The sequence below is a fragment of the Diadema antillarum genome, unplaced genomic scaffold (genome assembly GCF_040938485.1).
Source record: "Diadema antillarum isolate AM-2024a unplaced genomic scaffold, OU_Dant_1.0 seq00000637_RagTag, whole genome shotgun sequence".
Lineage (NCBI taxonomy): Eukaryota > Metazoa > Echinodermata > Echinoidea > Diadematoida > Diadematidae > Diadema > Diadema antillarum.
In genome coordinates this window covers 926318-952471 of record NW_027271554.1, presented here as the reverse complement: position 1 = coordinate 952471, position 26154 = coordinate 926318, and positions in this window count along the sequence as shown.

Genomic DNA, 26154 nt, shown 5'->3' with positions numbered 1-26154 from the left:
GGTGCACGGTCACATATAGAAGGTGGACTTGTCCTTTAAATGGAACAAGGTATCTGAAGAAGAACAACAATGTACAGCCTGAAAATGAGGCTAATACCAGCTAGCCTGGGAAGTTATGAAGCAGAACTGGTAGGTAGGAGCCCAAGGTTTGAATTCTTTATTTTTATTTTCTTTTTTTTTTGATGAAAAGTGTGAGAAATTTATGCCACACCTCCCTGCAGAATGTTGTTTACAAGATAGCTCAACAGTGGTTGATGTCTGCATTACATAGCCTGGGAAAATGTCTGTGCAAGAAAACAACATGCTCACATTCACTGATAGATCTGTCCATATTTTTTTCTTCACAGCTCTCATTTTTTAAGGAGTTTGTTTGAAGACCCACCCTATATAAAAGGACTCTGTTTATACCTCTGTGCATTATGTTCAAGGCTGAAATGCATCAACAGAAGTGAATGGCATGTTCCCAGTTGTCCAAGAAATGCAATAACATGTTCCTTGTACCAATAGTACCTCCTTGCTTGTACTTGCTGTTGCTCTTTGCACACTATATTTATGATGTGTACATTAGCTATGAAAGTGTATGGAATCTATAAATCAAAATGCTCTTTGTGCATGTTCTCTATCTATGTGGGATCAAATACAAAACTTAAAATATAATGGGGGTGGGGAGCTTGGGGTGGACTAGCCTTTTAACAAGGCGACTCGCTCTGCGTGCCCCCGTATAGCGCGTTTACCCCACAAACCTGTTGGCCGGCGAGTGGAGCGAGCCACCTTTATCCACTCGTTCAGGGATGTGTACTTTTGTCGTTGTTGTTGCTTTATATTCTTTGACAAATTTGCGTACAAATTTGACGCAGAAAATACACACGGCACCAAGGCAAGCCTCGTTAATATTAAGTAGAATAAGAATAGTTACTTAATATTAACGAGGCTTGCCTTGGTGCCGTGTGTATTTTCTGCGTCAAATTTGTACGCAAATTTGTCAAAGAATATAAAGCAACAACAACGACAAAAGTACACATCCCTGAACGAGTGGATAAAGGCGGCTCGCTCCACTCGCCGGCCAACAGGTTTGTGGGGTAAACGCGCTATACGGGGGCACGCAGAGCGAGTCGCCTTGTTTAAAGGCTAGGGGTGGACCAGAAATTTTGCCTTGTAGAAATGCATAACTTTTACAGCGAGATAAGCAAATTCAGAGCCAAGAAGTTCACTTGCTGGACTGGAATTGAATATGATAGAAAAGAAAAATGCAGTAGTTACTTTGGTCTTGTTACTTTTGGATGGTTTGACAGCAGAAAAAAAAACGACAACTAGATAATCAGTTAGATATTACTAACTAGATACTCAGTTACAAATGTACACATGATAGTTTTAATGTAGAATATACAAAGAAAAATATCAGTAATTTTAAAGTTTCCCATGTTTTTGCAAAACAGCGATATTAAGTGCAACTACATTTTCAGATTGATGGTCTCATCACTTGTAGGTCTTCAGTTGAGATAAGTGCAAATCATAACAGTAAATTGATTAACAAAAAAAATGTATACTCTGCTGTGAATTATTGTAGCCTTGTAACAGTCTATACCAGGGATTTTTTTTTTTTTAAAGGAGACAGAACGTTTATGTTGCTATCAAAATCATTTGTCATAATGTGATTTTAATGATATGTATATATATATATATATTTTTTTTTTTTTTTTTTTTTGCATACAAACCCATGTTTGAGACATGAGGTGCTGACATCATCACAGTGCTACTCTGCCACTCTCAGTTGAAAACATGTGGAAATTTGCTTTCCATGAATTTGTAGTTTAGGTCCACTCTTTGTTTTACTCTGTTCAACAGAGCCAATTTTAACACGGTATGGAATCACACATTGATTCAATCTTGTTTGTGATATCAGATGACAATGTGAAGACTATCTATGACTAAACAAAGTTGATTAAACCAGGCACTCCAGTTTATCTTTAACTCGTTCCCGACCAAATTTTAAAATCCCTATAGCCTCTGCACAGTACCCATCAGAATCTGGTAGTTAAGGAGTTAAATCCACCTATGCAACCAGTGATTTAATAAGGACTTAATACTTTAGAGTGTACAGTTCATGGTTGAGGTGGGGATTCATGTTTTGAACATTCCTAAGTGAGATAATGAGAAACCTCTTATGAAATATGAAAGAGCATGTAATTTTAAGAGGGATTCAACATTTATTTGATGAAAATTGGTTTTCAAATGGCTGAGATATAAATAAAAGTGATGATAATAAAAGGTGACAGGCCACGCCATTTATTAGGATCTCTTTGTTTCACCTTGTTTTTGGATATCTCAGCCATTTCAAAACCGATTTTCATCAAATAAACTTTTGATACCCCTTAGAATTGCATGCTCTTTGACATCTCATAGAGTAGTTTCTGAATATCTCGCAAAACGTTAAAAGCTCAATCCTCACCTTCACCAGAACGGTACACACCCTTTAACCTCTACCTTAACAGCCCCATAAATGGCATACCTAAACAGTTTGTAGTGAGCATGTTTGACCTTTGCTTGAAATTTATTTCAGAAGCATTCCCATCCTCGAAGAATAGTTACCACCACCCCCACCCAACTTTCCTTTCCCTATTGTGGAAATTTTCCCTCAAAAACATGACACCTTCTACTACAAGTTTATGGCACTTTAATATGGGACTAGTTGTAAATTTAGAGCTAGTGGGTCTTGAAAGATTATGCTTATCATAAAGGGATTTGATATACCATCATCATCTGAGAAATATGTTAGTAAGCTCCCCTATTGCTCAGTAAAATATCATGATGATGTGTTGAACAAATTAAGGGATTGCCTGGGTGCAAGGCTATGGGCTGCATTTAATCCTTTGCCCTTATTAATATGGCTATGGGCTGCATTTAATCCTTTGCCTGTCGGAACTGGTGTGCCAGGCATATATTAGAAACAGGAAATGCTGAGAGCTGAGAGACTGCAGGTTAACCCGTTGAGGATGAATCCCAAGTATACTCAGACAGGTGTCTATGGGAAATGCGTGTTGTATCAAAATCAGTCCGTCCTCAATGGGTTATTAAAGGTGAGCCCAATTCCTTTAGCGCCTGTGTAAGCTTTCTGGTAGGTGTCTTGTTTTTTTTTAACACTTTCAGTACTGTTGCTATTGATATAGAATGTTAGTACTGTTATACTGTGAAAGTGCAAATTTTTGAACATTTTGCGCAATCAGAAACTACCGCGAAAATAAAAGCATGCAAATATTTTTGGTTGCCATATGTTCCAGTAGTTGATTACTTGATTCTGCGGAATTACAAACACGCGGAACTCTGCTTACCCAGCTGAGCGCGGAAATATCCACTTTCACAGTACTGTTTTGATATGACATACACATTTCTCTGACTCCTCTGAGGCACCTTCCAGTTGGCATAGCAACTCAAACTGTTTTGAAATACTGTGGTCCTGGAAATGTTGACCTTGACACTAACATGAATGTTGCCACCCATAGTCCCTTTACTACCAAGCCAAAATCTTCTCTGAAATTTTCCCTCAAAAACATGACACCTTCTACTTCAAGTTTATGGCACTTTAATATGGGACTAGTTGTAAATTTAGAGCTAGGGGGTCTTGAAAGATTATGCTTATCATAAAGGGATTTGATATACCATCATCATCTGAGAAATATGTTAGTAAGCTCCCCTATTGCTCAGTAAAATATCATGATGATGTGTTGAACAAATTAAGGGATTGCCTGGGTGCAAGGCTATGGGCTGCATTTAATCCTTTGCCCTTATTAATATTGATTGTTTGTTTTGTTTGGCTTTGAATCGGACCAATTGAGGTTCCTGTGTTGGTAAGCATCGGACTCTACTGCCTGCATATCGGAGGGGCCTAGGCCATTAATAACGGCTGAGAAGTCTGCACGAGACAATGAGCCGGATTGGCCAGAAGATATGATGATACTTTAAGCAGGCAAATAGACGTACTGACTGCTGACTAAGGATACTCATTGTAATAATTTCTTTTTTGTGAAAGGAAAACAATGATAAAAGGAAAAGAAATTTATAGAGCAGTGTTTGGCGTAAATATTCTAAGGAGAATGGAAAACGCTACTAAACACAAAACAACAAAAACAACAACAACAACAACAACAACAACAACAACAACAACAACAACAACAACAACAACAACAACAACAACAACAACAACAACAACAACATCCTTTGCCTGTCGGAACTGGTGTGCCAGGCATATGTTAGAAACGGGAAATGCTGAGAGCTGAGAGACTGCAGGTTAACCCGTTGAGGATGAATCCTGAGTATACTCAGACAGGTGTCTATGGGAAATGCGTGTTGTATCAAAATCAGTCCGTCCTCAAAGGGTTATTAAAGGTGAGCCCAATTCCTTTAGCACCTGTGTAAGCTTTCTGGTAGGTGTCTTCTTTTTTTTTACCCTTTCTATACTATTACTTTTGATATAGAATGTTAGTACTGTTATACTGTGAAAGTGCAAATTTGTGAACATTTCGCGCAATCAGAAACTACCACGAAAATAAAAGCATGCAAATATTTTTGGTTGCCATATGTTCCAGTAGTTGATTACTTGATTCCGCGGAATTACAAACACGCGGAACTCTGCTTACCCAGCTGAGTACGAAAATATCCACTTTTACAGTACTGCTTTGATATGACATACACATTTCTGTGACTCCTCTGAGGCACCTTCCAGTTGGCATAGCAACTCAAACTGTGTTGAAATATTGTGGTCCTGGAAATGTTGACCTTGACACATACATGAATGTTGCCACCCATAGTCCCTTTACTACCAAGCCAAAATCTTCTCTGAAATCTTCTTTACAAAGAAAGATAATAAAGGGTCCTCGACTGCATTTCCCAACAAATTAATCTTTGTGTGTATGTGTGCATGTGTACTTGTTTGTATATAAATTCATATCTATCTATCCATTCATCCATCTTTTATTAATCAATCTATCTATCTATCTATCCATATTTCTGTCTATCTCTCCACACATTTATGATTTTATATATCTTTATCTGTCTTATCTCTGTCTCTGTTTACATATTATCACATCACAAAAACAAGGGAAGTCAGCAAGGACAATTTTTGAGTTGCTTCAGATCCAGAAGGAAGAGATTAGGCCCATTTACACTTGCTTGGAAAAATCGCAATTTTTCTAAAATCGCGACATTTGGGTGTAAGTTGCTAAGCAACTACACCCAAACGCCCTCGAAACATCGCCAGAAAAATCGCCAGCCGGAGTGCGATTTTTTGAAACATCGCGAAGTTTGAGGCGAAGTTAGCGAGTGTAAACCCAAGCTGCAGAAATATCGCGATTTTTCATCACGTGACTCTCGGTATCAGATTGCACCGGGAGTTTACGCGCGCTCCCGATCCCTCTTTGGAACGTGTAGAGAGCAACGGTATGGACAGCTGTGTACAGCCACGGGTCTAAACGGCCGATCCTCGGTCGGCTCGTGGTCTGCATCTCTCACCTCCCCCTCCCTGATGAAACTAGTACACTGTACGTGAAAACTACAACTGGTAGCAAACCTGAAGTTCTCCAACCACGTATCATCACCCCATGACAACTTAACAAAATAATGTTCTCCCAGAAATGCGTTGATTCAGATTGTGAGAGTGTCCGTACTGCTCTCGATAATTATTATTTTTATTGTCATCAGGGTTCTCCTAGACAATTTTAAAAAATTTTTAAAATTACTTTATTTTTGTTGTCATCAGGGTTCTCCTAGACAATTTTGGTGCATCCTTGGTGTTAGATTTGCTATATTTTCCTTATACTTTATTTCAATGTCATTCTGCTACCCTGTGCCACCATTTTGTACATGGGTAAAGGTACCCATTCTGTATATTTTGCTTCAGTGGAGACTGATCCCTGTGTAGACATACTCTTGTATTCAGTGTGTACTGACTCTTGTTCTTGAGCAACCATCAATGGAGGAGATTACCAAGCAGCTTGTCATCCATTCTTGTGAGCTGACACAAATTCCTGTGTAGACAGACTCTTGTATTCAGTGTGTACTGACTCTTGTACTTGAGCTATCATCAATGGAGGGGTTTTGCAGGTGGCTTTTCATCTTTTGTGCAGTTCTGTCACCATTCAATTCATCCGCAGAGGATCAGTTCATTCAGCCTCTGGACCTCTTCAAGTGCGTGAATACCACCAAACATGACTCGTGGAAGTACCATGGTCATCCAATTGCATACTACAGTAACCACCATGCATGTTTCCAGCTTTCTATCTTGTTGTGTGGGGACATACAGCTGAATCCTGGCCCGACTCAGCTAGACCATCACCAACGTGACAATGTAAGCCTACGTGTGCATCATGACTCTGATCCACCCCATCGTGTAAGATATGATGTTCGCGCACTAAACGATTTTAACATAGGTACCGACCAATTTCTTCACCAAGATGTCTGGCAAAGGGTCTGTGAGCTTGGCATCAGACGACGTCGTCGTACACATCGTGGTCGCAGAGCTCACAAACCACATATTTCATCTCGTGTTTCAACAGATCGTCAGACAAGAACTACAGTAAGTGACAAATCCTCTGTAACTCGTATTGGTGTTTGGAATGCTCGCTCCCTGAGCAACAAGTCTGCGTACATATGTGATTTAGTAGTTGATGCCAAGCTCGATATTCTCGTTATAACTGAGACTTGGTTAACTGGTACACAAAGAGACAATCTGATAATAGCGGATCTGAAGGTCTCTCTTCCAAACTTTGATTTTGTACACTGCCCTCGAACGAATTCCAGAGGTGGCGGCATCTGCTTGCTTGTCCGTTCATCTGCACGTATTTCCATAAATGACACTTTCACGTTCTCATCATTTGAACTCCTTGATGTCACAATCAACCTTTCTCACTCATCTGCTCTGAGAGTATATGGCATCTACAGACCACCTCCTTCTGCTAAGAACAATTTAACCAATAACTTATTTCTGTCAGAATTCCCTACACTTCTGGAATCAGTGGCAATCGATGACTATCGTTCCATTCTGCTTGGGGATTACAACATACATGTTGACGATTGCTCGGATAATTTGGCTGTATCTTTTCTAAGCACCATTAACTCTCTAGGATTTCAACAGCATGTTAAAGAGGCAACTCATAAAGCTGGACACACATTAGACCTAGTTCTAAGCAGAAAAGTTGACAACATTGTATCGAATGTTAATCTTGTCACATTTCTGCCCTCTGACCACTCCGCCATCATCACCACTCTCAACCTCAAAGGCCCAGTGAACCCCAAGAAGCAGACTACCTCCAGAAATCTACGGTCTATGGACCTCTGCTCCTTTAAAAATGACATTGCTGCATCACTTTTCCAGATCAGAGAGCCAGCGTGTCCCTCCGAGGCTGTCCTGCTGCTCAACTCTCATGTAACAAGACTTCTTGATAAGTACGCTCCGCTCAAGACTAGATCTGTAACAGTGCGGCCAAATAATCCCTGGTACACGACAGAAGTGAAGGAGGCTAAGAAGCGTAGACGCCGTGCAGAGCGCCGCATGATCAAGTCTGGTCTTTGCATTGACAGAGAGCTGTATCGGCAAGAGTGTGAGTCCTACTACAGCCACCTTGCCGACGCCAAGTCAAGGCACCTAAGAGAGGAGATTGCTGCTGCAGACACCAAACAACTTTTCAACATCATCAAAAGACTCACAATTGCACATCCAGATTCTTCTCTTCCTGACCATACTTCAAATCCTGCACTTGCCAATCAGTTTGCTGAGTTTTTCGACAACAAGATTAGTACCATTGCATCTTCATTCCCGGTGTCTCCTGAAATCTCTCTCTCTAATTCCTCTCGCATAAATATAAACACTGAGTGTGTATTTTCTGAGTTTGGTTTAATCACTGAGTCACAAATGAAACGTCTCATCAATTCTCTTCCGTCCAAGTCTTGTTCTCTTGATCCTCTCCCCACATGGCTACTAAAAGAGTGTCTGGATGAATTTCTTCCTGCAATAACTCACATTCTGAATCTCTCGTTGTCATCAGGCGTAGTTCCTAAGCACTTCAAAAGGTCGCTCATATTGCCCTTTCTAAAGAAACCCAGCTTAGACCGTAATGATTTGAATAATTTTCGCCCCATTGCTAATCTGTCTTTTCTTGGTAAAGTTCTTGAGAAAGTGGTTGCTCGCCAACTCAGAGATCATCTTGATGAACACCAGTTGTTTCCTAGTAATCAGTCTGCCTACAGGCACTTCCACTCCACCGAAACCGCCTTATTGAAGGTACTCAATGACCTCCTCTTAGCAGTAGACAAAGGCCATGAAGTTGCTCTTCTGCTTTTAGATTATTCTGCTGCGTTTGATACTATCAATCATGAAATTCTCCTTAACAGATTGGAGACTAATTTTGGTCTAACGGGAACAGTCTTGAGATGGATTGCATCTTACTTACACGACCGCCACCAGATGGTTACTGTGAACGGTGCATTTTCTCAGTCGTTCCCTCTTAGACATGGTGTCCCCCAGGGGTCTGTGGTTGGTCCTTTACTATTTCTTCTATACACAGCCCCTCTGTCTTCAGTAATCAACTCTCATAACGATATTTTACATGTTATGTATGCCGACGATACTCAAATCTACATAATCATACAACCAAATACCCAAGTCGAAGCACTCTGCAAGCTTAGTAGATGCGTTGATGATATCAAGCAATGGTCTCACGATAATTATTTGAAATTGAATTGTGTTAAATCGGAATTTTTATATGTTTATTCTCAGTTCAGGCGGGGTAGCTCTCTAACAGAATTTTTCTTTGAAGATAGTACTATCCCCATCTCTCAGTCCGTCAGAGATCTCGGAGTTATTGTAGATAAGCATCTGAACTTTCAACAACATATTAAGAATTCATGTCGTTCTGCTGCTTGGGGTATTTGTAAAATTGGTAAAATACGTAAATTATTGGATCAGTCTTCCACGGAACGTCTCATTCACGCATTTGTTTCCTCTCATCTTGACTACTGCAATTCCCTTCTTGTTGGTCTCCCTGCTTCAAGTACTGCACCACTTCAAAGAATTCAAAATACAGCTGCTAGGCTTGTGACCCTTACAAAAAGATCTGACCACATTACTCCAGTTTTCCAATCCCTCCACTGGCTCCCCATCCATCAACGTATCACTTTTAAAATCCTCCTTATTGTTTACAAGATATGTAATAATCTTGCCCCATCTTATCTTAAAGATTTAATTTCCTTCCGCTCCTCCACTTCAACCCGTTCTCTTCGTTCTTCCTCCGCTCTCCAATTATCACGTGGTCCCCGCACCTGTACACGTTATGGTGATAGGGCCTTTTCAGTTATTTCCCCACTTCTTTGGAATGAACTCCCTTTTTATATTCGTAACGCTGAAAATGTTGATAGGTTTAAGTCATTGTTGAAAACTCATCTGTTTACACAACCTTAATTTTGCTGTTGTTGTTGTTGCTGTCGTTATCATAATATGTACATAATGCTGTATTTTGTTTTTACGTTATATATATTATTTTTCCCCGATTTGATGCGCTTAGAAACATCAGTATTAAGCGCTATATAAATGTTATTCATTATCATTATCATTATCAATTATATACGTTGTTTGTGGAATACAGGACTCAGGAGTACGTCACAAGTGTAAGTTCTTGCTGTCGTCTGATAAAATACCAGTCCTAACTTCCAAGTCTTACTTCCCACTTTCGTCATATCGGCGAAATTTCATGATCCTCCTGAATGCTGCTGTAGATGAAGTTTTATAACACACCTACTACGTATGTGATCTAATGTAGCAAGCTACTATATAGTTTTATCGTAAGTAAACAGTCTCGAGAAGCACAAATTTATGTGTGCATTGTACTGATAAAAAGCCCTGGCTCAACGTTCCAACCAGCCAGCTGTGATCAAAATACTGCACTGCAGTGAAAACGAACAGAATAGCGCGCGCTTCCATTCAGCTACCGTGTTGAAAACAGGTAAATTACGCATGCGCACTACCGACCAAAAAATCGTGATGTTTCGTGAAGCTCAAACTTCGCGTGCTTTTGCGCAAGTGTAAACGGTGGATCCAAAATATCGCGATTTTAAAAATCGCGATGTTAGTAAGTGTAAATGCGGCTAGTCCCTGCTTTAAAGTGATATATCACTCTAGAAAACTGGATGATCCTCACCAGCTGAATAGAATTGGTGACAGAATCTCAGACTTCTGAGGAAAAAGGTTTTTTTGTTTAATAGCATGGTTCCACTGAGCTGCACTGACTCATGCTTTTAATTGTGTGCACACAAAAGAGGATTTCAGTCACCATGGCGACGGCTGTGAAGGAATTATGAGATTATCCTGGAACTTTGCAAACTTTATGAAGCACAGTCTATTACTGATGATTTAAAAGTATTAGTGCTATGGCAGACTGTTTCTAATACAGTTTTTGTTTGAGTTTTTTGTGTGTGTGTGCGAAATGTCTTGTGCTTCGTGGAAGGAAAATTTGGGGAAAAAATACAAGAAGTAAAAGGGAAGAAACATGAGCATATAAAACCTGTGAAAGAACACCCACCCTATTTACCCAATGCTATGTCTTCAAGATAGTAAATGTAGGTCAGGTTAGTCCATTTTTGTGAGATGTAACAGTCCATAAAAGCCTCTTACATGTAAATCACTTGCTTAATCTAAGGCTGAAGGCACATTGTGAAGAGAGCATTACATCTTAAGTGTGGGTTTTAGTAGATATCATGTTCGATAACAAAGGCCAAAACAGAATCATTATGAGACTTATGTGGCCATGAAAAGGACAAAACAAATGAGAAAGAGGGTTATCTTGGCAGGACAAAGTCTCAAAAACTTCCTCTGGTGTTTTACTGAGTATCCGAAATGTTGTATGATAACGATAGACAAGATTTTGGTAGAACGGCGACTTCTTGTCGCACTCTTCATTGTCCATTTAGGAAGAGACCATCCTTCCTGATAAAAATATATGAAAATATATAAACTTGACTTTAATATTACTGGAAGAAAGACGTAAACATCCCTGGGTTTAATCATGCTTCCAGTTTATCGACCGAGTGACGTTTGTCCCCGGTTTTTGCCCTGCGGCTCCACGGTACGATCATATCATGTTCCTGCAAAGTTTCACCATCCTGGCACTGATAGACCTGTTGTTGCAATCACTGGCGATGCTGGATAAATATTTGCAAACTATATTCACCTTCATCCTCATCACTTGCCTCTTTATGCTAGAAGACATGATGGTGTATTTTTTGGAAGAAAACTACAAAACTACACTCTTTCACAGGCACATGACTGCGTATGTATGATGTTATAAACCCACACTCTGGTCAATGAGTTCAGCAGCAATGCTTTGAGCATTGAGGTGCTTTTGGCACAGTTGCAAAGTGACTTTCTCTAGCATTGGAAATGGCCTCTGATAGAAAGATTTCAGCTTTGTCTGATACAACTTTGTAGCAGTTCTCAAGTTGTGCTGTGAAATTTGCATGAAAATATATTGAACACAATGATAAAAGCGGAAAGCATAGAGAGAGAGAGAGAGAGAGAGAGAGAGGGAAAAAAATTGAGGGGTAAAAAGTAAAAAAGAGCAGCAACTGGCTTCAGTTAAAATGTCTAACAATGCAGCTAAATTTCAGAATAACACACTAGATTTAGCACAGAATTGTGTGATGGAAAAAAATAAAAAAATAAAGTGGATATATACATCCATGCATTTTTTTATTATTTATCAACAAATTTGCAACAGATCATCGACCATTTCTGGGTATACTTTGTTTTTTATATGCACCAAACACTTTGTAAAGGCTAAGCTCCATAGATATGATGAGTCGATTAATTGATTTCCTACCAGGTTCTGAAAGCTCCATGGACTTTGTACATGTTTTGACTGATTACTGAATGCAGTGAGTTAAAAGAGGTGTACAGCGTTCTACATTTCACAGAACCCAAGATGTGTGGCTTTTACGATCTAGGTTAGCTGCATCTCGCTTTGTAACATGTTTATTGAAATAGGAACCTGGCCTGAGATGGCACTGTGATATATCATGTCATGGAGTTATCAGACCTTATCCAGACTCTGCCAATTTACAAGAGGGAGATGAAGAGTTATGGTGTCTTTTTCCTCATTTGCTGCCCCCTTTCCCTTCTTATTCTCATGAGAAGGGTCGGTTTGAACTTGAAGGGCCATTCACAATATCGATAGTCCCTTAGAAATAGACCTAATTGTGTTTACTATTCATCACTGGTTGGTGGCTGTTGTGTCTTGAACTGTGTAAGTAAATATCATGGCACTTGTCCATTTTGAGACTGGTTGATTAGCTTGACCCCCTGAAGATTGACGAGAAAGTTTGAGAGGATGCTCCAAACCACAAGCAAGCTGGGCAGGATGGAAAAACAGGATGGCATCGGATTCCTCATGTTTATAAAGATAGGTCCTGTTTTTGGATAGTAAAGATGATGGAACAATTGAATTAAGATATCTCAAGTGGAAGTGGATGTATGTCTTTCACACTCTGTTTATAAACTGATTCCTCGTGTGTGGAAAGATATAGGTCCTGTTTTTGGGTAATAAGATGATGAAACAATCAAATTAGGATAACTCAAGTGGTTGTTATGTCCTTCACAATCTCTTAATATAGACCCATCTCTTCCTGTTGATTTTCAAACTTTTGATAACAATGATTATGGTATTTGTTTTTAGAAAGTTTGTATGGTGATGTAAATGTGGAAGAGGAGTTTGTGTTAAAGGGATCGTATGGTTTTGGTTGAGACCAATCTTCAGGTTTCTAACATTTTTTTTGTGAGACAATGAGAAACTTCTGAGGAAATATGAAAGAGCATGTAAACCCAAGAGGGATTCAACGTTTATTTGATGAAAATCGGTTTTGAAATGGCTGAGATATCCAAAACAGGGCAATCGTAATAAAAGATGGGACCCACCTTTTATTAGGATCACTTTGTTTTTACTTTGTTTTTGGAGATCTCAGCCATTCCAAAATGTGATTTTCATCTGATAAACTTTGAATTCCTCCTAGAATGGTAAGCTGTGCATAATTTCACGAGTGGTTTCTCCTTTATCTCATAAAAGGTTAAAAGCCCAATCCTCATCTCCACCAATACTATACTATCCCTTTAATACCATATGCATAATAGTCCTGGAAATACTAGTAACTGTTGGTTGGTAAAAGAAGACCGTAGAAAGAGGTGTGGTGGCCCTAAAGTACGCTCGACGACAGGTCATGTGCGCCGTGAATTTTGCGACCAGGTCGTGAAGTTCGCGATTTGGGACGCCGAGTTCGTGACCCAGGACGCAAATTTCATGACCCGGAGCACATACTTGGTGACGGGGGACACGAATTTGGTGACCAGGGACGCAAAATTCACGTCCTGTGGTCACGAAATTAGTGACTTTGGGTCGTGAAATTCGTGACCCAGGAGTCACAAAGTTTTTGACCGCAGGACACAAATTTTACGTCCCCCGGTCGCCAAGTTCGTGTCCCGGGTCATGAAATTCGCGTCCCGGAGTCCTTGGCATACCAAATCGCGAATTTCGCGACCTGGTTGCAAAATTCACGGCGCACATGACCTGTTGTCGAACGTACTTTAGGGCAACCATAAAGAGGAGAGTGATGAAGAGAAGAGACAGAAGGAGAGTATAAAGGCAGGCAAAATAGTAACAGTTGAAGGGCAGTGATGAGCTGGAAGTTGAGGTTGCACTGATGAAGATGGGAGAATTATTGTAGGAGACAGGGACAGTTGCAGGGAAGAATAGAATGAGAATCAGGTAGAGGGTTTGGAAGTTGGTGGAAGGAAGAAGATAAAACAGAAAGGAGGGAGGAGGAGGGGAAGGATAATTCTGGGAAATCATGGAAATAAGAGAGAGAAGTGAACAGATAATTATCATAGTGTTTCAGCTGCAGGGAAAAGATTGCACAAATATTTTCCTTGTGTGGAGTTGGAAAAAAAAATGTTTGAGAGAGAAATATTTGTCATGTATGTTTCATAGTGGTGTATCTGTTTTATACATCATAGATAGCAAAAGAAAAGTTTCTTTGCTAGGAGTTAGGCCAAGTAAAAAAAGAAAGCAGTTTCTCGTCCGGGTTTTTTGAGCAAGGCAATGAGGGAGGTCCTTACTATTTGATATCTTACTATTTTTTCGAGGATTGTCAAAATGAAAGAAATATGTGTTTCTCGTCCGGTAATTCTGAGAAAGGTAACGAGAGAGGGCTTTACTACATGTATTTTCTATATCCAGTTTATGAAATGAAATATCACTCTGGTAGCTGTGTTATGAGAGACCAGGTCCCAAGTGTGTGTCTTGCCTGCACTCTGTGCATGTTCAAACAAATAGATATGTACCATACTTGAAATGAAACTTCATGCATGCAGAAATACATTTGCTTTTTCTTTCCACTACAGATGTCGAAGGGAAAATGGCCATCTTGATACTGGTATTTAGTGTTGTAATGGCATTTCTGATACCAGTGTACTTGCAATTCTGATGTATTGTGCTATTAATTGAAACAGGTATAAAACATGTCTTTCAACAAATGCACGACTGAAATAAATTCCATGATATTCAAACCACTGCTTTATTTATCATTGTGTTTGTGACTTTTTGTGTCCACACAGCTGGTATGTATCTGCATTTCTTCACGGTACAATTGTAGCACATTCAACTGGAAACTGGCTTGTACAATTGCAGATGGATGTCAAAATGATACTGATATGGCATTATAGCATTAAACATTTAAAGATGTTTCTTCATGTTCTAAAAAGACATTTGATAATCACTCATCATTTGGATGATGAATGATTGTATACCAAAACTACATATGTAGTAAAACATTTACCTGTGAAGGTAAGTCACATTCTCCCTTCATTTCTTCCATGGCCATCATGACAGTGCTACCAAGAAGAAGCAGTGATATAAACCACTTATCATTTGAGTGATGCACAATTTTATACCAAATCTGCGTATATTGCTGTTTATGCATGACAAGTATACCAATTTAACTGCGCTGTGACTGTATTCATTCAGTCATATCAAGGGTATGGGAAAAAACGTGTTTTTTAAATTTTTTTTTGACATAAAATAGTGACATTTATGCATCACTTGTTGAACCTATGAATCCAACCATTTCTCTGGAAATGCATATAGCATTATTTCTGCCTTTCAACACAACACAAACTTACAGAGTCATAGATCTTTTCTCATATGAAAACTTATTCGCTCAAAGATTTAAAATGCCGCAGACAGTACTGCCAATTGTCAACCCTGTGAAACAACCACCTGATTTCCTTTTTACTGAAAGACAGAATACGAACCAGTCGAATACTATATTCACTATTTAAAGCCGTTCGCTGTGCACACATGCGCTTGAGATCGGTTCTCTCCATCACTCCACGATGTTTTTTTTTTTTTTTTTTCCCAGCTCCAGAACGCATGCTATGCTGGCTGGCTGGTGTCTACTACAGTGAAACCCCGTTATAACGAGTTCGGTTATAACGAGGAACCGCTTATAACGAGGTGATCGCGTCGGTCCCGTTTTCCTTTGCGTGTAAACCTATGGCAGAACAAATCGGTTATAACGAGTTCGGTTATAACGAGATTCCGGTTATAGCGAGGACAATTTCGGTAAATCATGATAAAGAAAAACATAAGTAATTTGATCGGATATAACGAGGTTCCATTTCTTGCCCAAATTGCCGCTTTCAAGCACGCGACAAATGAAACAATGGAAACCGAAATCTCGCTATCCATGTCTTTTCCCGTTTTGCAGAGAACCGTTCCTTCCATGTTTTCTTCTTAATCACACGTTAAGACACAGGAACACCTTCCGATGTTCCTACTAAATTACTAAACATAATCATTCGATTTTCTTTTTCGCGAGAAACGCGTGCGTGATATGAGGTCAGACAACTTTTCATGTAGCGATCAATAAAATTGTGACCAAGAATGGACAATTGGAATGCGTGTGCAACTCATCATTATATCCTTTCCAATTTTAGTTCCGACTTCCAGTTCTTTTGCAGGTTTTGAGCAAATATGAGTTTGGATGATTAAAGCCGAAATAATAAAATCATCGCCCCGATCCCGACGGTTGACAGTAGCGTTAAAATAGTTGAGTAACGCATGTTAACCTATACTTAACCGGTGTTCAGAAAAAGAAGCAAACGCATTTATTAGTTTGAATAGATCTGGATTTGTTCATTATCATTTAACGAATTATAATTTAAATATGAGTATGTATGATCAAAGCAGAAATAATTAGTGAAATCATCGCGATCCTGCCGGGTGACAGTAGAGTAAAAATAGTTGAATAACGCATGTTAAGCTACTTAATCGGTGCTCGGAAAAAGAAACAAACGCATGTATTAGTTTGAATAGATCTGGATTTGTTCATTATCATTTAACGAATTATAATTTAAATATGAGTATGTATGATTTAAAGCCGAAATAATTAATGAAATCATCGCGATCTCGCCGGGTGACAGTAGCGTAAAAATTGTTGAATAACGCATGTTAACCTACTTAATCGGTGCTCGGAAATAGAAACAAACGCATGCAACAGTTCAAGAACGGATGTACAAAACGCGAAAAGATTTTCGGAAGAAAATAAAGAACGTATTTTTAATCCCTTCGAGCGTAACGATCATACATTGTATAAAATTACAGCCAAATGATTCATGAAATTATCGAATTCCCGCTGGGCATCAACAGCGTAAAATACAAAAATGTACCTCGCAAGTTAGCGGTAAACAACGCACGTATGTTACTCTGAAATCATCGCAATCTCGCCAGGTGACAGTAGCGTAAAAAAAGTTGAATGACGCATGTTAACCTAAATCAGAAAAAGAAACAAACGCATTTATTAGTTTGAATAGATCTGGTACAGATTTGTGTAAACAAGATGACAACCTCCCACATTCAATCCTGTCGCATATTTTCAAGAAAGGTCGTACAAAACGCGAAGAGATTTTCGGAAGAAAATAAAGAACGCATTTTTAATCCATCATTGGGCGCAACGATCATACATTGTACATGTGTACAAGATTACAGCCGAAATGATTCATGAAATCATCGCATTCCCGTTGGGCACCAACAGCGTAAAAAATGCCTAGCAAGTTACGGTAAACAAGGCCTGTATGTTACTCTATATATTTGCCCCCATGTTTGCGCTGGTGTTTAGAAAAAGCTTAACAAACAAGAATTACAATAAAGAAACTAGAGAGGGGCCGTCAAAGGCGGCAGACCCACGCCTAAGTACAAAGTCGGGGTAAACATAATGTGCATTCGGTCATCTACCAGAATTCGGCCACTTAATTGCCAGTGTGCTTTATCACCAGCCAGTGAGTTCTACCAAAGATCGTACACTGAAGTGTACGATCTTTGGTTCTACAGTCACATCACACGCAAATCACATCATTACACATACGGTATTAACACTCATTCACGTACAGGAAAGTCCTTAAGTCTCCTCCAAAAATCCATCGAAAATCCCAAATTCCACCGTCAAAAGTGCAGAATCGGAACTTTTCCAAGCGCGCGCGAATTAAGTCCAGTTTTAAGAGTATTGTCTACGCGACGGGTCGCGGAAAAAGCGCTAAAAATCGAGAAATACGCCGTTTTCTTGCGGGATATTTTGATTATAGCAAGCCGAGAGTGTGATGATATCAAAGGTCGTATGAGTGTACGATCTTTGATGGTATCCACAAAAGCAAAAAAGAAAAACAAAATTTACGTACCCCCTAGGCAATTACCCCTATGATTAGTGTCTACGGGAATTATTCAATGCAAGGGTTGAATGCAAATGTCTACTGCACCAGTATTCGGCCACCAACGAGCGCCGCAACGTCCCCGGTGCAATTTTGCACCAACAGTGTAGAGCGCGATGCATTTTCAGCGGCCTTGCACACGCATTGACATTGAGCACGCATATCGTGCAGTGTGACTGCGACCGAGCAAAATGCTCCTCCAACGAAAAAAACAATCAATGTTAATTTGAAAAATCATCAAATATCAAAGGTCGTATGAGTGTACGATCTTTGATGGTATCCACAAAAGCAAAAAAGAAAAACAAAATTTACGTACCCCCTAGGCAATTACCCCTATGATTAGTGTCTACGGGAATTATTCAATGCAAGGGTTGAATGCAAATGTCTACTGCACCAGTATTCGGCCACCAACGAGCGCGGCAACGTCCCCGGTGCAATTTTGCACCAACAGTGTAGAGCGCGATGCATTTTCAGCGGCCTTGCACACGCATTGACATTGAGCACGCATATCGTGCAGTGTGACTGCGACCGAGCAAAATGCTCCTCCAACGAAAAAAACAATCAATGTTCATTTGAAAAATCATCAAAATACGGGCCAGTTTGTGATGACGGAGAACGAACTTTCATAAATCTAGAAGGACATAGTCCCTCAAATAGGCCTAAACGTAAATTTCGGAATTCTTACGAACATTTGAGCAGCGAAGTCGGATCGTTGGGGAGTTTATGTGTTCGTATGGTAGCGGAAAATCGCAAAGTGAGAAACGGGAAATTTTCGGAATGGTCACTATACCATGGGGTCAAAACTTCAAGGTCACACAGAATTTGCAAGGGTCAACCGATTATCACCAAAATCTAATCGATTCTTTCCTGTCATTATCCAAACATTCCCTGAACATTTCGTGCAAATCCGTTTACCCGTTCTCTTGTTATCTTGTACACAAACAAACAAACAAACAAACAAACAAACAAACAAACAAACAAAAAAAAACAAAAAAACAAACAAACAAACAAACAAACAAACAAACATACGGAACCCTTTACATAACCCCCTGCCGATTTTCATCGGCGTGGGTAATAACTTATCATTTCAGCCTCTATTTCTTCGTCTAATTCACAAATAATCTCCCTTTATTCTGTCAATAATAACGCTCAATAATTGTGTAATAACAATGCAAAGGGTATGTTTAAGTTTCATTGATGGGTATATGACGTCATGCTTATGTTTTTCTTTGTTTTTGATGAGTACGGTTATAACGAGGTAGCGGTTATAACGAGGTAATATCGCCAGTCCCACGGGGTTTGTGGTTACATTGCGCAATCAATCTAGCAGCACATGAAGCGGGCAACAGCACGAGAGAAATGTACAGAAGGTGCTCAACGTCCTGTCTACATCACGACGTACCGAAAAAATAGTAAATATCAAAAAAGTCGATGCGGCAACTGAAAATCGATGCGGGCGGGGAGCGGGCTGGGACGAGAATTTTGAATTTCTTGGTATTTTCAGCGCCATTTTGAAAATAGTAAATAGTAAAAAAATCGATGCGGCGGCCAAAATCGATGCGTGCGAGGACGAGAAACTGGTTTCTTTTTTTACTTGGCCTTACCCTTTAAACACGAATCCTTGACATTAGCTAGATCTGGTGCGTGCATCACTTTATCGGCTTGGGCAGTCCCTGGGCAATATGTACAAATCTAATGACATTTGAACAAAGATCCAATCAGGCAGCCTCTCTTTTACGCTGGAGTTGCCAATGGGATCACCATGGCAACAATGGGATCACCATGGCAACAATAGGGTGTTACCCTGGGGATGAGAAAGATGAGATAACTTTGGCTGAAAATTTCTTGGTGTTTATATATATAATATCCAGATGTCATCATTAAAAAATTGCCCTGTCTGTATGAAAATTTTGGTTGACTGACATGTACAGCGTGCAGGATTTTACATAATTCGTCAGCTGAGAATGATAAGGGCGTTAAGTTGCCCCAATAGCCATAGTGTTTGAGACAACTTAACACCCTTATCATTCTCACCTGATGATATAAAGCGAACTATTTTGTCTTTGTTATCTGTTTTATATCTCTCCTTTTTTTCAGAAATGTATTGTTTTCTCCTAAGCCCTGGCTGGAACAAATGCAGATGGTGAAGGGACTTTGCCCTGGGTCTGAGGATGCATTTATCAACTCACTTCTGGCCTGGAATTAAGGTTTCCAAACAACTTTCAGAGATTTTTATGGCAGTTGATAAATAGAGAGCTGTTTTGATTATGGGGTTAGAAACAAATTTCTGAAATGCTGAGAAAAAAAGAAAGAAAACAAAACAAAACAAAAGAAGGCGTGATCGTAAATGCATTGACTTAAGAAACACATTTCTGTGGAGATGATAAAATCCAAAGTCGTTTTGAAATGCATCTAGAGCTTGGACCTGCCCCTTGCCAACCACTGCAAACTACACATTAATTGGGTCAAACTGCACAGTGGAGCTGCACAATGACATGGCCTCCGTCTCCACTCACGATAGAGGTGATAAATGCAACAACTCTAGAAATGTACACAATTCAAAAGGCCTTTGCAAACACTTTTTGATAGTGGGTATTGAGACAAGTTTCAAACATGGGAAAGGTGATAAATGCAACCTGAATGTAACATTGTCAAAAGGTCTACAAATTTTACTTTGGCTTTCTTGAATCATATTAGTATCTGCTTTGGCCGAAGGTGCCTGAAATCGCCAAAAGAAAATGTGAGATGTTGGGAGTTTCAGCAAAGGTGTGAGAATCATTTCCACAGGGTGTAGGCCATTGTGGAGGTTTCGACATTCGTGAGAATTTTGGTGTTTGGGTGAATTGATTTATTTCAAATTCAAGTGAGTACTACAGGGGAAACAAACAACAGTAGAAAGGGTATTGTGCAAATGCTTGAGATTGTTAGAGAGATATGAGATTTGGAGATGAAGAGAGAGAGAGAAAGAAAGAAAGAAATGGGGGAGGGGGAAGGGAAAGAGAAACTGAAGAATGAGTTATTTCATGAGTTTAGTAAAAAAAAAAAAAATAGTTGTGTGTGTGCATGTGTGTGCACCATTGTACCCAATTTAATGCTAATCTAATAGGTATGCAAGATACGTACAACGTGTACAATGTACATCGTATGTGTGTTTCTTGTATATACATTTGTAGGCCCTACTCTTCATACTGTCAGTGTCAGTGTCTTGCCGCATGGGAATGAAATGAATGTTAACCCATTACATACTGGAATCTGATGGGCCATGTATAATCTCTATGGGGATTCCAAAATATCTGTAGTGAATGAGTTAATGACCAAAGTTTAATAGCAAATAAATACAGGTGTATCACAGATACGAGCCACCATCTTGGTCCGAAGGCGAGAGAGTCTTGCTGTGCTGTCTAGCTGACAAGATTCAATGATCCCCGAAAGATGGCCTCATTAACCTGTTGAAGACTAGTCTCGAGTATACTCAGGCAGGTGTCTGTGGGAAATTCGTGTTATAACAAAATCAGCCCATCATCAATGAGTTTTAATAGAGTGCCAATGTTCTCACCCCCTTTGCATTTTTATATGACATCTTTCTCCACCCTAACAAGCTGCTTTTATAACAGTAACAAGATGTTATTACATGATAAGTCATAAACATTTGGTATTTGGTGGCTAGTGCACTGTTGTGTGAAAATGAAAAGGATATTGCATCATCAGGATGTATAGACGGTGTATATTGGCCATTCCCCATTTTCTTTGAAGTGAAGCGAGGTAAAGAAACAGATTCTATTGCCTTTTTCAAACGATGGCGTTAATCTTAAAATGTGCCCACATTGTCAGCCAAGGATTCAATTCCCATAAGGAGAGTATCAACACCCTCCGCCCCCCCCCCCCACCTCAAGCGAGGCGCAACAGTTTGCACCATTTAGGATTAAGGCGCTGATTCCACTGCTCTCAAAAGATTGACTCTAAACATGTTTACTTTTCAGACATAATATGCAGCCTGACAGCAATCACAAGGATGAAAAGAAACCAGGAGATTATGTGCCCACCAAAAGAAATTCTTACAAGCAAGACAGCCCTTCAATTTCTTTTTTTCTTTTCTTGACTAGAGGTCTTATTTTTTGTATTTTTACCAAATATATCAACATTCCTGAGTGGGCCCGATCCCTCAATTAAAGGGATCTTGAGATATGCAAACTGTACATTTGTCCGGTCTCTGTCGCTGCCAGAAAGGGGTGGCTGAACTGAGATGACACTAGTACCAGGGTGGACTTATCAAGACTGAATCTGAGGATATAAAGCAGATATAGAGCAGAAACAAAAATTGTATCAATTTTTCTGTTCTGACTTTTTCGTTTTAGTGTTGATCACCCTTCAGCTTCCCCCCTTTATATTTTCCTTCCTTTGTCTAATCATTCTGTCTTTTCGTTTTCCTTCTTTTCTGCTCGCTTTCTTCTTTCTCCCCCCTTTTTCTTCGTTGTGGTATCTGCCATGAAATAGCAAGTCCTGTTTATCAATTTTTGTCTCCTTGGAAATATTTATTTTATGAAAAATTCTCTCACTGTAGCTCAATGGATGATTTCTTCAAAGAGAACTTACCAGATACAGGTGTATATTTTTCTTGTCATCACTCATCAGAATATTATGTTCTTTGTAATACAATACGGCTCTAAGGGGGGTGGTGGTGGTGGGGGTGAGGGGGGGGGGGCTGGATATTTGACATTGAAACAGTGTGGACATTTCTCTTGATTCTACCATGTGCAAACTTTCAACTTATGATGCAATTATGATTATGTCTGTTGGCAACATCAGCAAGAATACAATCCAAAATGGTCTTGCTTGGGTTGAGAAGAGTGTAGGGCTAAGTCACCACAGATGAAAGTTTTGTTTCACACAACTTCATGGTAACTGAAATGTTTTCTAAATCACATTAATCGCAAACGAGGAAAGAAATGAAATTGCACCTGACTCCTCTTCTGAGAAAATACATTTCTTCAATCCTCCTAGTTTGAGGTCATCTCTAGGGCAAGCCTTGTTTACTACTGAAGAGTGAAGGAAGGTACTTTCACATTCAATTATTAATCTGCTCAGTTGCAGATAGTTGTGAAAAGCAGAGGTCTTTCACATTCAAGTATCGATCTGCTCTGTTGCAGCTAGAGTCATGGAAATTAAATGTCTTTCTCATTCATTGATTAATCTGCTCAGTAGCAACTAGAGTCTTGAAAGTTAAAGATCTATGTTAGAGTAACACTTTGTCAAGTTCTGGGTCTTGAGAGAATGGTTACTCTTCTTTTTGATGGACAGGTAAAGGAAGTCGATGCCTGAAATCAGCTAAAAATCTAAGAACATGTGGTGCACGTTTTTTTTTCTCTCTCTCTTTTGGCCCTATCAAGATAGTTCACCTAATTCACAATTCTGAACATTTTGTTTCTGAAATGAGTAAATTGATTACTGTGTCTCATATTGCATTAATACACATCATGCTAACAATCAAACTGTATCCCAATTTTGCTGTAATAAAAAGAAATACTCTGAAAACTTTTTTTCCCCATCACCTCTTGATAACATTTTACACAGTGCAAAGCCACAACATGGTAGCATGACTAAAGTATAACAGTCAGACAAATGGAAAGGTAGTGATTTGATTAAGAATTACACCTAAAATGATATGGTGTGGAATCAATTACACTGTAAGATATCTCTCAGTTGCAAGGAACCCACAAAAGTTTTGATGTTTTGTGTCTTCATTTCACATTCTGTGGAAATGAAGTTTTAATAACGATATCATCATTCACTCCCTGTGCTGTCATTTTGATTTTGTTTGTAGTGTGAAAAGGCACGTAGTAAACATGCCAAATAATTGTTATACAGCATGACATTTATTTGATTATGAAAAATGGCTCCTCTTTTTCTTTTTCTCTTGCTCAAAATAACTCAAAGCCACTCAGGAATTCAGAGAATATGAGAGGAAATTGGGGAAATAATTGTAAATGTCTGGCTGACAGACTAAGAGGAAATTCGATCTTTGGGAATCTGTCATATTGATGCAGACTGTCATCTAGGGATGAAATATTTCATGGGGATTATAGAAGAATTTTGCCAACAAGGGTCACGACCATTTTGGAGGTAGGTAATTGGCCCTTAATGGCAAATTACTGCCTGGTGGTTTCAACAGGGAATAGATGTTTTGTGACTTGGAAATGATGCAGTTCAGTTTGTGAGCATATTTATAATTTTTCACTATTGTCTGTCAGACAGGAAAACTATCAAATCTATTATCAAATGAAAAATGTCTCAAAGCACTAAAAATTAAAGAAAAAGGTCAGTTTCATGAAATATTGTCATCTTTCAATATTCTTTGAAGTCGTGCCATATTGTTCTTACAATGAAAACTTCATAGTCTGCATTTCAAGTATTTGTGACCCGCTACAACAAAAAGGTCCTAAAGTCGCGCACGGTCGAAGCCGTGAAAATCGAGTTTGAAGTCAGAGCATTAAAATTGGTCAAAACTTACTATTTTCTGATTTTAATATATTATTGGATTCTAACATGTCTTCTATTATCTGTCGAAATTTTGAAGCAAAATGATCAAAGGAAAGACCAAAAAATAGCGTTTTTCTGAGCCATGTTTTTTGGCGTTTCAATGAAGCAGAAACTGGTTCGAAAATTTGGATTGAGCGCCACAGATAGGTTCCGCCCCTAACAACGACCACAGTGATCTCATTGGTCAGTTTGCTGCTTGCTGTTAACCAAAGCGTGAAGCTCGCACACTGCCCAGTCGACTGGTGCGTGCGGGCGGGGTGGGCTATGCTCAGCCGCTTCTCACATCCTGGTCACTGATTGGTTGGTGAGGAGACCGCCGACGCTGATGTGCTTGAATGAACTCTTCGGGGGTTGCTAGGGCTTACCTTCTATTGTCCAGAGGTGAAAACTGACTTGCGTGTCCCTTGATCGCGATTGCGGAAGACTTTTAGGGCGCTTTTCTCGGAACAGTGATTTTCCAGACGTCTTGACATGCTCTCTTTTAAACATCGATATCTCCGCAGCCGATTATTTTTATAAAATGTGTTATATATCAATTTAAAGCAGAAAGATTAGGGGATTATATCATGCAATTTTCAAATAATCGACCTCGCCCGACTTTAGGATCATTTTGTTGTAGCGGGTCACATTTTTCTTTAACCCATTGAGGACGAGTCCCGAGTACACTCGGGCAGGTGTCTATAGGAAATGCGTGTTGTAGCAAAATCAAACCATCCTCAGTGGGTTCAATGTTAAAGTGCACAAACTGTCTTTGAGTGCCAATATTGAATTTCTGTCCTTCTCAATATGGTTCTCCATTGTGACTTTGAAATAAAGTCACCAATGTACGGTAAATTTTATGTTGTTTAAGTTTTCAGTGTGAATGGTGCTTCATCTCTTCCCATCACCCAAACAACAGCGGCAGATAGCTGCGCACACCTGGGATGCCTGGATTCACAACAACATGACGCATCATTCCTGTTCCAGATTTCGGAATCCTCCTCACTCCTCACTTCATTAGTATTCCACCAGTCTTCTCCTTTAAAGATGCATAATCCCATCATGAAGAAGACAACCCCCTTTCCTCTCCTCCCCCTTCCCCCTACCCCCCCCCCCCCCCCAAAAAAGGAGAACAACAAGAAAACAGTAGAGAGAGAAAAGACAGTACCCCAGTGGTTGCTGATAACAGGGGTGCAAAGTATTAACCCTATTGAACATTACAATATTCCTGAAGCAACAGCTTAAACATGGGAATAGTTTCTGTGTGAGATTGCAAAGGAGGGCCCGAGATTATCTTCAGTCGTTTGTCACGTCTTAGTTTTATCGCTCATCTTGTAGTATACAATTTTTTTTTTTTTTTTTTTTAACCAGGTGTTGAAACAGAGAGGAGATCCTGTATGGATTGTGCACCATCAAGCATTATGATCACCTGTGCCCAATCTTGTTTAGGTTTGAAGATGTTAATTTTTAGCATGGCGACACATTTTATGTTTTGCTACATAATTGTAAGTATGCATCAGTCAGTTTTCTGTTCTACCTGTGGAAGTCATGGTGATCAGAAAGAGATGATTCATCTCGGGCAAAGCAAGAAGAAGAAGATTAGAGGAAGATTCTGTCAGGAACATACACAGGATAGACGAGAAACAGATAGATAGATAGAGAGTTTGAAAGAGAAAGAGAGAATCAGGAAACCTTATACAGGAACAATGTAATGGGATAATGATGTTAGTTTTTAATTCATATTTGAGCAATTCTTTTTTCCATCACTTTTTTTGTTGCCATAACCAAAATGTCGTCAAAATATATCGTATGTAATACGTACTTTAAATTTCTTATCATGAGTATTG